The sequence below is a fragment of the Myotis davidii genome, unplaced genomic scaffold, assembly GCF_000327345.1.
Source record: "Myotis davidii unplaced genomic scaffold, ASM32734v1 scaffold6, whole genome shotgun sequence".
Classification (NCBI taxonomy): domain Eukaryota; kingdom Metazoa; phylum Chordata; class Mammalia; order Chiroptera; family Vespertilionidae; genus Myotis; species Myotis davidii.
In genome coordinates, this window is record NW_006383011.1 from 7,308,843 (window position 1) to 7,321,518 (window position 12,676).

General features: G+C 41.6%; 1 long non-coding RNA gene across 2 annotated transcripts in view; it reads right to left on the reverse strand.

Moving 5' to 3' along the window:
• The window catches only part of LOC102766899, a 352,974-nt gene that overhangs the window by 133,670 nt on the left and 206,628 nt on the right, over positions 1–12,676 (reverse strand). For both annotated transcript variants that reach the window (XR_436464.2, XR_436463.2), the window contains exon 3: positions 10,242–10,349. This is a non-coding gene — a long non-coding RNA (uncharacterized LOC102766899). The remainder of the gene's footprint in view (positions 1–10,241; positions 10,350–12,676) is intronic.

Below are 12,676 nucleotides of genomic sequence, written 5' to 3' on the forward strand. Positions count from 1 at the left end.
GAGGCATGTCCTACTGTGGAGAAAGAAGAGAGGAGATTCTGACGCAGAAATGGTCTGCCGACAGCTCTTGGAAACCTTCTTTCTCGACACTGTCCTTTCAGCAATGCCTCCAGTGTCTGAGTGTCCCAGGGGGCCATGGTCCTCCCACTGAGGCACCCACACCAGAGAAGTCCAGTGTCTGAGCGAGGCCCAAAGCTCAAGTTCCTGCTGTCTCAGACTTTATCTTCTCCAGGTCCTTCCTGTGGCCTCAGGGACTTCCCACATAAACTCAGCAAGGAGCCCGGAGGGGGATATAAGGATACTGAATTCCGTAGGCATTTCAATTTTAAGCAAGGAGAAAGGTAAAGATTACCCGATATGGTAGAAGAACCTCATTATTTAAGGTTGTGTCCTGTAAAGAGCTATGGAAAGAGGGGTGGCAGGGCAGGGGCCAAGTGAGGTCACCCAAAAAGATTATAGGAAAATTATCCCTTCCTAAAAACATGCCTCTACTCTGAATTTAGCACATTCATGGCAGTCCACTTTAAAGGAATGCTTCCATGTTGAATATGACTCTTAGATCATCTCAGTGAGGTAGGTAGAGCAAAAATCTTACAACCAGGAAAGTGGGACTTAGACAAGCCAATGGCCTAGCCAGCTCCAGGGCTGGAAATAGAGCCTTCTTACTGCAGAATTTTAAGTTCTACTTTTCGTTGTCCAAAGTTATACTCAGTATCTAGATCAAAATAGTTTTCCCACTGAAATACCTGTGATGAGCCCAGTGTTTCACTTTGATCTTCAGAACCTTTAGCTTTCATTTCTCCATTAGCCTAAACATGGACTGGAGGAAGGGAGGGTTTGTAGGGAGAGGAAACAGAATGTGTTTCCTCTTTGTAGTTCCAATTTAGTTCCTCCTTGCCACTCTCCACAACATCCAATCACACTGTGAGGTAGAATCAGAAAAGAAGACACTAACATAGATAAGCAGATGAATGGATGAATGTAGATTTATTTTTAAAATATAGTATATACTATATTAATTCTGATGAATTATCCAGAATATTTGAAAATCCTAATGCATAACCCTTAAATAGAAAAGGCAGCCTTTTCTTGGTAAGATAGGGAAGGTTCATAAATTCAAAGATTAAATAGCTTAAGCCTATGAAATTATCAGAACACTAGAAGCAGAGGATGTTTCCTGAATTTCAGAAGACAATGTTCAGAAACAGCAAAGGGAGTGCCCCTGTGCACACTAGTCAGTAAACCTTAGAGCTCCCCAAGTAGGCCTAGGCTTACAGATAAAAGCTCAATACTCCCGACAGTTCAAGGAGAGCTGGGATACATTGGAGGATGGCAGAAACTCAATGAGAGGTTTGAAAAGTACCCATTCTTCTTCCCAGCCACGAACGGCAGCTGCTCTCCATGACGTATTTCTCGGTGGCCCTATCAGAAACAACTAAGGGAGGATAAGAGGGCAAACGGGCCAAAAGGAATGGGTCACACTGCCCTTTTTCTGGCCTCAAGGCAAATTTCATCCTGTTCTAGAGTGTTCTACAGCTGTTGGCAGAGCTGATCATAGGAATAATCATCTTAGAGAAATTTTCTTATAATTGAGTGGGATGGGAACTTGCTGCATATTTAGAAAACATATAAGCAGTGGAATTTTATCCAAAATAAGGACAAAGTAATAACCTTCCAGGTCTACAAGGGCTATGAAGGGGTCTACCACAGTCAAGAGCTGTGTCATGGTCAGCTTTCGGGGTTTGGAGGAAGTGAAATTCTGCCACATCCAGAAGGAGACCCCTCAAGGAACATAAGTGAACAATTCTAAGAACTACCAGCAGCATTATCTGTCATTGGACACCAGATGGCTGAGCCAATATAATTATGTGCGAGGTGCAGGGGGTATGTACCAGGTTAAGATAAGGAAGAGTTTCCATGTGGTAGAAAGACCTGGCTATGGAAGCAGCAAATTCCTTTTCATTGATTATATTTTGAAAGAAACACAGATTTTCTTTAAAAAGTGCTAAATAAATCCCAACTGACTATAGGAGCCAGCTAGGTAGCATGTGTGAATCAGCCAGGAAGAAAAAATTATATATATATATATAAATTCAACATATGGAAATAATTTATGATTCACAGAAAGACATTTGCTATCTCCCATGTGTCTTCATAAATGAACTCTTCCCAATCGACTTTTTGAAAGGGATAAATAAAAGACATTCATTTACTTCAAAACAAAACCTGGGTGAAATGATAGATGGTGACTGGCACCCGCCTCAGCCCCAGAGCCAATAGAGAATGGAGGGGACAGCGGCAAGCTGAAGGGTGCATGCTCTGTGGAGAAGGGAGAGCAAATCACGCTGATTGTTGCCATGTGGAGAGGCAGGCCCAATGTGGCCAGATTTTCCAATTTTACTTTTTAAGAAGGGCCAGAACTCTTGATGTGTACATGCAATCTCCCATTTTTAAATGTTGGTGCAGTTATTTTCCAAAGACACTCTGTGGGCCAAACCAAACATGATGTGGGCTGGGTCTGGCCAATGGCCCACCAGTTCATGGCTTTTGCTGTAAAGAACAATTTTGTTATAAGTATTGGGGTGTGTGGGGGGGGGCTGGGGGGAGGTGAGGAGAGGATGGGGAATTATATGGTCTCTGAGGTTCTGGTGGAAGCCCAGTAAATAGCATCCTTTTTTCTGAATTTTGAACAAACTGAAAAATTGAGACAAAAGAATGAGCTGCTGGGGGGCAAATTATAACCTTTCTTACTGAATTTTAAAGCAGGGTTGGGAAGGATGGAAAGTGAGCCTCCTAGAATTAGAGATGCTGGCACTGGTCAGGCCTCTGTCTGCTCTCCGCGCCCCCTCCCCCGAACCCCCCACACCCACCTGCAGGAGATGTGCTCCCTGCTGGCAGCTGGTTCCCTAAAGAAAGACAGTAGAGCTCTCCAGGCTTGGCTTCTCCTTCCAGATCCCCCCATCAGATAGTTCGTTCCTCCTACCACCAACGGAGATGGAGGGGTGGGCAGGTGAATGGAGGGATTGATAGAGCCCAAGCGAGTTCCAGACACACAACAGTGGTGTGAGAGACCGGATCCCTCTTAAGAGTTCTTTCCAGCCAAGGCCACCCCTCGCACACAGTGCATCTTTGTGTGAGTTACGAAAAGGCACGCCCCCCTGGCAGATGAACTGCAGAAAGGACCTTCCCTCCCAGCTGATGCGGCCCCAGGCTGAGGCACACAGCTTGGCAAGCAAGGCCAGGGCTAGATTCCAGCCCACACTTGCCCACTCGGCCTGGTGCCGAAGTACAAAAACCCACAACTGCCCATAGCAGCCCTGCTTCAGACTCTAATAATCCTATCAATTCGATTCCAGATTCTTCAGTCACTAAAGTAACCACACTGTGAATAGCACCCACTCTCTGCCCACCTCCAACAGCTGGAATGAATGTTGGTCCAAGCTGTGTCAAGTTTGTGAATGGGGTGGAGCGGAAGAAAGGTTGACTGCCTGGCATAGCCTGTGCCTTCCTTATTATTGTTATTATTATTGTGCTCTCAACTTCCCAATCCCTAGGTTGGTAAAAATTTTCAAAAAATGAACAGCCATTATTTTTTCAGCATGTCAGAATTTAGTGAGGCTATAATCATTTCTTCACAGTGTTTTTTAGTAAAGAATATATTAAGGGAGATGTTGTTTTATAAGTTTCCATGGACCACTGTGGCTTGTCCCAAATTACTTGTATTCAGATGTCAGACTGTAATTGTTGGTTAGCAGCAAGGTTACCAGATGGGTTATAAAATGCATTTCAAATGACTATCGAAAGGACTTAAGAAAAATACAATGAACAGCTGTTGTAGTTGAGGCAGGCTGCAGTTTCACTGTGAAACAAAAAAATTAACAGAATCTTCATTAGAGTTGAGCACATTTCTGTACTCATGAGCTCTTCAGTTCTAGAGCTCAACCCAAGAAGAAAGGAAGACAGCCACAATGAAACAAAAAAACCAAAAAGGAGTGGAAATTTCTACTTATCGGAGGTGAGAGACATGCCCGTGAAGGGAAAAGCAGGAAGAAAAACAAAGAACACTTAGTTCAAGCTGATGTCTCTCTAAGGTTTCCTAAGGAGGGAAATGCAGTCAGGGCTGTCTCCAGAGAGACCCGCCCGGATGGTACACTTCTACATTCTTTCATATTTCTACTCAGGCCAGGTGCTTTAGAAAAAAATCACATGTTGGACACTATTTAGCTGGGCGTGAGTTCTTTTCCTCTACCACTTTGCCAACAAACAGAATTCCCCGTTTTTGCCAACCTATTTCCAGGTCACTGATGTGTTTTAAGAAAAGAAAGCAGACGTGGCCAATTAGATAATTTGCAAAGGACACTCTCTCAAAACTCTGCTTAATTGAGACCCACCCATTCATTCATTCATTCATTCATCTATCTGACTAACACGGATCAAGTATCCCTAAACAGTCAGGGTGATAACTGCTCTGGAGCACCCTTTCCTTTCCTCTGGTAGCACAAAGTACACAACCAAAGCTGTTTTTACATACAGTTTAAAATCCTCATTTTTTTTCTCAATGAGATGAGCAAGGGACACATTTACCCCATAATAATAAGCATGTAAGGAGGACATAAGCAAATAAACTCACTCCATTCCACCTGTAATTCTATGTGTGTAAAAACATGAGAGAGAACATGTTTTTGATTATGGAGGACATATATTTATCATTGTCATTTCCATTTTAGTGTACAGAGAGATGTCTTACATATAGGGAGTTCCTTGGAGGGTGCAAGAGCAGGTACCCCCTCCCCCTGGGCAACTGTGGTTATGCTAATCTCAGGACAGAAGGCTGTGGCTGAGCCCTCTGGGCACTGCACACATGCTTTTCGGCATTTATCTTCCTAACTCTCGTTACTTGGAGACTTGTAAGGTGCAAAACAGGCCCGCAGATAAATATCGCTAACGTCAGCTGCCCATGACGATGAGCTTGCTTTCTCTTCTCTCTCCCTCACCAAGATAACAAACAGGAGGAAAGCGTGGCACATGGGGAAGTGGAGTTAAAATGTACCGCACGTTACTAATCCTAACATAACATTGGCAGCTTGCACCATCCCCCTGCCAAACCCAAATTAACACGCTGCCTTACTGAAGGCAAAGGCTGCAGCTATATTTATAGCTCAATTAACAAGTTTCATAACTAAACCTCCAGAAGTTCTAGGCAAACCTGACAAATGCTGTGCATCTTAACACCACCGTGACCCTGCCAGAACGCCACCATCTCCTAACAGGGCGCAGCTCCTGCTATCACCTTGCAAGAACAATGATGATTAGCACTGGCCCATCTGATAAAGGGAAGCTGGCTGGCCACCCCGGCTCTTGTCAGGGGTACGTCTCCTAACAACTCCCAACCAACACACATGCGGTCGATTCAGGCAGGCGGCAAATTCTTCTTCGCTCTGCAGAAGGATGGAAATGCCTGCTCCTCGGGAGCCAATGGCTGCAGAGAATGGCTGCCACCTGATCACTAAGAAGCTTTGGTCCTTCCAGGAACAGTGTAACAGAGGCACAGGGCACGTCACTTGGAGGTATTAGACCTTTAAAAGAAGCAGAAGACCTCTTCATAATATCTGCTAAGCAGGTTATCCTTGCTTGAGGGAGAAGGTTCTTCAGAGGATTACTCATGAGCAGGAGGCACTCTTAGCATGACTAGGAAGGGTGCAGCAGTCTTTTTCATACAACACTTGCTTGACGTGGAGCACACTGCCTTCAGCGTCCGGGCTTCCCCTCCACTTGGGAATAACATTCATACACATCTGCCTCTCTCAGGGACTGGGAGCTCTTTGAGTGCAGGGAGGAGGGAGCATTCTGCTACATTATGTCCTCCACAGTCCTTAGCTCTGAAGTAAATAATAGGAAGGGTTCAGCATTTGTGAATGAATGAATGAATGGGTGGATGACTTAAATTGGATGAATAAACAATTTAATAAACAGTACTATTCTCTATAATACAATCAAAACTTATAATTCTGCAAACTCTTGCTTTAATTTGTAGGCTGGAGTTAAATGTATTTCACATATCATCCGTACATATTCTTATGAACAATAATCCATCTGCGGCTACCTCTGCCATCTGTCTCTTCCCCATTAAAAGCTGAGTACTGAGGTCACAGAAATTTGGAAAAGCACCTACACTCTGCTGGCCAGAGACGTTATTCCATTTCCATTGTTTCACACTCCTTGGTTACTATCACGGAAAGGAAGTAAATGGTCCACTATCAATGCTATTTTAATATATTCAGGTGCATGACTTCTGGTAAGTTACTAGTTCCTAAGCTTGACTTTTCTTGCCTGTAAAATGAGTTCATCGAGAATTATCTTTAAGTATCTCTTCAACTTTAAAATATTATGACTTTATTTTTCTGCCACCTAGTCACGCCTACACATATTAATGGCATGCTTTTTCGTTCTCCTATTCCCTTAAAAGGATGACTGCAGGAGATATTTTTAACACACCAAACTTCTGAACCTAGTCTGACGGCACCTGCATATTTTTTTTTTACCCTTTGCACACTCATTGCTGAGCCTTTGATTCCCAAGCCCAGGGTATTTTTTTCCAAAGAATAAGAATGGACCATTTTCTTAGGACAACTTTTGGCTGCTGATAAATCATAAAGCTACGAGCACAGGATAAAGAGGATATGACAAAATGAGGCAGTGTGATCAAGATAGACTGGAGAATTCTGCCAAGGTTCAGGGATCTATTGCCTCTCCCTGCTTTTGCAAGGACCAGAATCTGGAATAGACATGTCTCTGCACCAAGGACCATAAAGAGATAGTCAAGCGGCCAAATATGGCCCCCAAATATGTTCAGTGGGTCAGGTCACATGTAACTTCTCTTACTGTTATTTTAATGTGAGTTTAAATAAATGCCTTTGGGTAGGTCACAGACTGTCCAGTAGCCCTAAACACTCCCTATGTCCTTTATCTATCTTGTCTTTTCATTCATTCCTGGTCCTGGCCCTCTGCCAAACTCACTGTATCTGTCTTCCCCCATGAGGATAGAATATTATGTCCCATGAGGGAAAGATATTCTTCTATTTGTTCATTGTTATGTTCAGTGCCTCAAAGAGTACCTGGCCCAGTAGGTATTCTGAAAATATTTGTTGAATAAATGAATCAATAAAACTACCCTTCCAATTGCTCCTTCTCAGAGCTCCCATCACACTCTGTTCACACCATCATAATTACCTTAATTCAACACACATTTCTTAAGTACTAGACATTGTACCAAGCACTAGAACCGTTGATGAATGAGACAGAATGAAGCAGAGTTCCTTGCCTCAAAAGGTCACATTTAAGAGAAAGGTTCAGGCACATAGACAAATTGACAACATAGCAAAATAGTTTTCATGTGAGAGATATGTTAAAAGTCCTGTGTAAAGATCAACAGGAAAGCAGGAAACATTTGCAATATGCCTCATTACCTGTACAAGGAAGAGAGGGCATTCCATACAGAGAGAATAGACTAGGCAACATCCCTGGAGCCGTGAACATGCACCTGCTCAGGCCACAGACTACTTCCATGTAGGTAGAAGAGAGCACGGAGGAGGAGTGGCTAGAGATGACGCTGGGAAGGTAACACCCTTACAGGATTGTGAAGACCTTTAGGACCAAGCTGAGGAGTTTAGACGCTATTCTGCAGGAAAGAGGCATTACTAAAACATTTCAAGCATTTCCAGGAAGAGAATGGTGTTTTAGAAAGTTACCCTGACAGGGTGTAGGTTGGCATGAGAATAAGCTGGGAGGTTTTTGCAGTGGTGCCAAGTAGTGGTGACGGAAGCCTAAGGTAAGGCAAGAAAAGCTGCATTTCTTTCAGGAGAAGGTTATGCAATAAAAATCTTGGAAACAGAATTAACAAGTGAGAGAAAGAGAGGCGAGAGCCAAGAGTGGGCTTGAGCTTTCTGGCTTAGGCAAACTGGATAGATAGATGACGGTGCTGCTGAGGGGAGGAAAAAAGAGGTTAGTAGCAGGGGTATAGGCACGGAATTGTCAATATGGTCAACGATGATGTTTTTCAGGGCAGTTTCAGAAAAATGAGGGAATGAAAATAAATGCAGGTGATCAAAAGGTGAATATGATGTGAAAATTCAAAGGCTCCTAGAAGAAACCTTTTTATTTAAAAGGCTTTTATTTATTTAAAAAGAAAAAACTTGGTGAGGGGAGAAGGGGGATGTACAGGCAGAGCACAGGAGATTTTTAGGGCAGTGACACTGTTCTGTATGACACTACAATGACAGATATTTGTCATTCTACATTTGTCCAAACTCAGAAATGTACACCACCAAGAGGGGCTCTAATGTAAGTGATGGACTTTGGGGAATAATGATGTGCCAATATTGTTTTGTTGATTATAACAAATGTACCACTGTGGTGGGGGCTGTCATTAGTAGGGGAGGTTATGTGTGTGTGGAGACAGGGGATAGATGGGAAATCTCAATACGTTCTGCTCAGTCCTGTTGTGAACTTAAAACTCTTCTAAGAAATAAAGATCATTAATTTAAAAAACTTGTTGAAGTTTATAAGTCTGTAAAGGGAAATAAGATTTTATCTTTTTTAAAAATATATATTTTATTGATTTTTTACAGAGAGGAAGGGAGAGACAGTTAGAAACATCGATGAGAAAGGAACATTGATCAGCTGCCTCCTGCACACCTCCTACTGGGCATGTGCCTGCAACCAAAGTACATGCCCTTGGCCGGAATCGAACCTGGGACCCTTGAGTCCGCAGGCCCTTTTCGAATGAGAGAGATTTATGTAAATATTTTTAGACGTTGATGTGTTCTGTGAGGAAAATATTTGAGAAAGGAATATAGCTGATGTAAATAAAAGTCCTTAGGACAATGCCTGATGAGTAGTAATTGTTCAATAAATGTGAGATCCTTATCACTGCTATAATATCTATTACTTTCTTTTTATTATATAGTCATTTAGGTCATTGCCCCAGCTCACTAACGAGACCATTAGCTCATATAGAGAAAGGCTGCAACTGCTTAGAGTTTGTGTTCCTTACAAGCACTTAGTACAATTTCTCCAACCGAATCTTCATTCAGTTATTGATTCATTAACATAGGTATTGAATGAATGGTAGAATTTGAATCTTCTCAAGTGGTCATTTTGGCTTCTGCCTCTATTCCAAGCATACTTTAAGCATTTTCATCCTTCCCTTTGACATACCATATGGTATGTATTTTAAAAAGGGCCTCATCCTTCTCAGATTACAATGCTAAACTTGTCTGTGTCTGTTATGAGACTTTTAGCCACATGTAATATAATTACAGGTCTAGAAGAGGGAAGTTGGGGACTCTAGCGGGGACAGAATCAGAGACTCCATAATGACATCAAGAATTAGGTTCTGCATGGAGGCATGGAACAGACTGACATACCTCGATGTGGAAATGGGAGGACGTGAAGAGAACTTATATATTTATATCATAGTCCATGGACACGGGCAATAGGGTGAAGACCTGAAGGGTGGGTAGAGACTGAGAGAAAGGGGGTAAGGGGGGGGGATGATAGATATCTGTAATACTATCAACCATATATATTAAAAAAAGAATTAGATACCTTCTACTTTTCTGCCATGCTACTCTCAGAGGTAGGCTTCATCAAAAGGTTGACCGCCCTCAATGTCACAACATGACTACAGTAGTAGTTTAAGGGGTCACATATGAATAGGATGACATCTAGATAATGAGACCATTTCTTCCTCAGTTCCTTTGTTGTAAGAATGAACATATCCCAAAGACCCCCAACAGAATTGTCTTACATTTCATTGGCCAGAATTGCATCACAAGCCCAAACTTCTAGCCCTCCTTATGGACTGATAGGGAACGGGGCCACTGTAATTGCTTTGGGCTAATCAGAAGCCACCCCCATGGGAACAGAAGCAATCTTTTCAGAAGTACACGATCCCACAGAGGAGAGGGGAATGTGAACTAAACAGGTTTCTTTTGGAAGAATAATGGCCTGGGGTAGGGCAGAGAGATGAGTGTTGGCTAGGCAGTCAACATTTGTCTAGATCTGAATCAAAACTTATATAGCATAAGAAAACAATGATCTAAAGTGGACATAAAATCTACATTTGGAAGTTCTGTATGAGCCAATAGATGATACAATAGTAACATGATGAACAAGTAAATAACTACAAGTTCCAACCAGGTGCTATGAGAAGGGCATTGTTAAAGTGCTTGGAGACTCACCACACACATTGCTCTGCTGTCTTTGTGCCGGTGATGCACGGAGGGAGATTCTGCATCCATTCCACCAACATCCCAGCATCTGCTCTGTGTCATTCTGGACACTGAAACCTGGAAATAAATATTGATAAATCAGGTCCTCTTCACTAAAAAGAGTGCATAATCTAGAAGACAATTAACAAAGACATAAACAACTGAAACATGATGAGTATACAAAGCACAGTCTAGCACAGAATTAGCGGTGGTCAATTAGTGGAGGGGGCAGGAAGGATTTCCTAAAGGAATGGGCTGCTTGAACTGGGTTTTGAAAAATAGTTAGTTGCTGACCAGATTAAAGGGGGCTGGGAAGGGCATATTACAGCCAAAGGTGTACAAATGTGAATTAGTATTCTGCCTCCATGAAACTCCAAGTGGGTCTAATTGGCTAGAGAACAGAGTTGAAGAAGGATATGGATGGAGGTGAGCCTGGAGATTTTGATGGGAACCAGCTGTTGGAAGGCCCTCCCCTCTTCCTGTGTACATGCATTTGGCTTTTCTGTAATAAGTAAAACTGAAGGCTTAACAAAGTGAATAGGCATTTTAAATATCACTGGAAGCTGAATCATAGGGATATTGGGGTAAGAGCAAGTCCAGCAGTAGCTGCAATAGTTGGGGCAAGCCCAGGATAATGCTTGAGCCAAGACAATAACAGAGAGTCTGGAGAAGAGGCAGGAATAAAATACTTGATGGCACTCAGTGGGAGTTTGAATGTGGAAAAATAAGTAGAAAAGTCCAGAATGATTGAATAGGTGACAGTGTGATTCATCAAGATAAAGAAAGTAAGAGAAGTTAAAAGGTAAGATGCACAACTCATCCAGGTTTGCCTGGGACTTCCCCAATTTCAGCACTAACAATTCTGCATCCCAGGAAGCCTTTCAGTCCCAGGCAAACCAGGATAATTAGCTATCATATGAAGAAAAGCACTTTTGTTACTTTCTTATTTTTATTTTATTATTATTTTAATCTTTATTGTTGAAAGCATTATTTTTTCATTTGTATCTGTATTTTCTATTTCTTTTCACATTATTTTTTCCCCTGCCTTCCCTCTGAGAGAAAAGTACATTTTGAAGAAAGTATGATATGTTCAATTAGGAAGATAATGAATTTTAAACCTATTGAGCAGAACATTCTGTTTGCATCGACCTAACCCCCAAACAGCTGGCCAGTTCAAACCACTTCCACATTTCCACTCCTTCCTGTGGAGACCACCATCCAGCATTTGCACAGTTAAGGTGGAAGGCTCTGACACAAAGGGTTAGCTAGTTGGTCTTTCTTCACCAGGGTTGCTGGGCTGCAGATACAATTTAAAGGATGGTTGGTGGACAGTTTTCAAGGCATTTGTGCAAGTCATTAAAAAATATCCCTAAAAGGAATGCATCCTATTTGTAACCCATGGCCATTTCTTTCAACAGGGCTCCCCATCTGCTTTTGCTGCCTATAAAATTATTCATCAGAAAATAGAATGCTTTATTAATCTTTATATCATAGAGACATACCTATACTGTACATATACAAGTCCTTCTCAATAGGTTGCAAAAACGAATTATTTTAAGCCCATAAACGTACGTATTACACTTATTGCACATTAAATCAAAACAACTATGATCTCTAAATTCCTTTTTTTTAAACAAGTAAGAGTCTGAAAATCATGTATAAGAAAGCTTTAGGTTTGCACAAAAACTCTGAGAGATTCTCAACATTCAGTTAAGCTTAGTAAAAGCCAAAAACATCATGGTAAGAAGGAAGTTCTATTGAATACAACCAGTTGTGCTTGAGACCAATATTGCTCCACCAACAGCTTGCTCTATAAACTGACCCAGTGCTCTGAGAGTCCCCAAATGCCTTCTTTAAAACAAGGGGGCAGACATGAGGATGGTGTTCAACTCTTAACTTAGCAATTCCCACTACTGATTTAAACCAGACCTTTAGTGTTATTTTAACATAGGTTTTGGATTTAATTATCTTAAATGTCTAAAAGAATGCATGCAATTCCCAAACTGTTTATCTCTTTTATGGTAAAATCTCTTCCCCTATCCCTAGAAATCTGTTTTAATTATTTAATCAGTTTGGCTGAAACTCACAAAGCATTAAATTGTTAGTTGTTACTTAACATTCCTTATAAATTGCATTTATTAATTTCTGGATAGAGACTTGTCCATTGCTACAGTAATTTAAATTAGTACCACATGGTTACAGACCACTGCTGAATGATGATTAAATCTTTGGGGCAAATTCAGTCTTTTACGTCAAGATATTTAAATGGCACTAGAGATAAGCTAACCAAATTTGGGCCCAAGAAGTTACAATTTATCAAAAATGTAATAAACCATGGCCAGAATATTCATTGTAAGCAGCACATAATGTGGTCCATGAAATGACATTTTAGCATCTCTCTCACT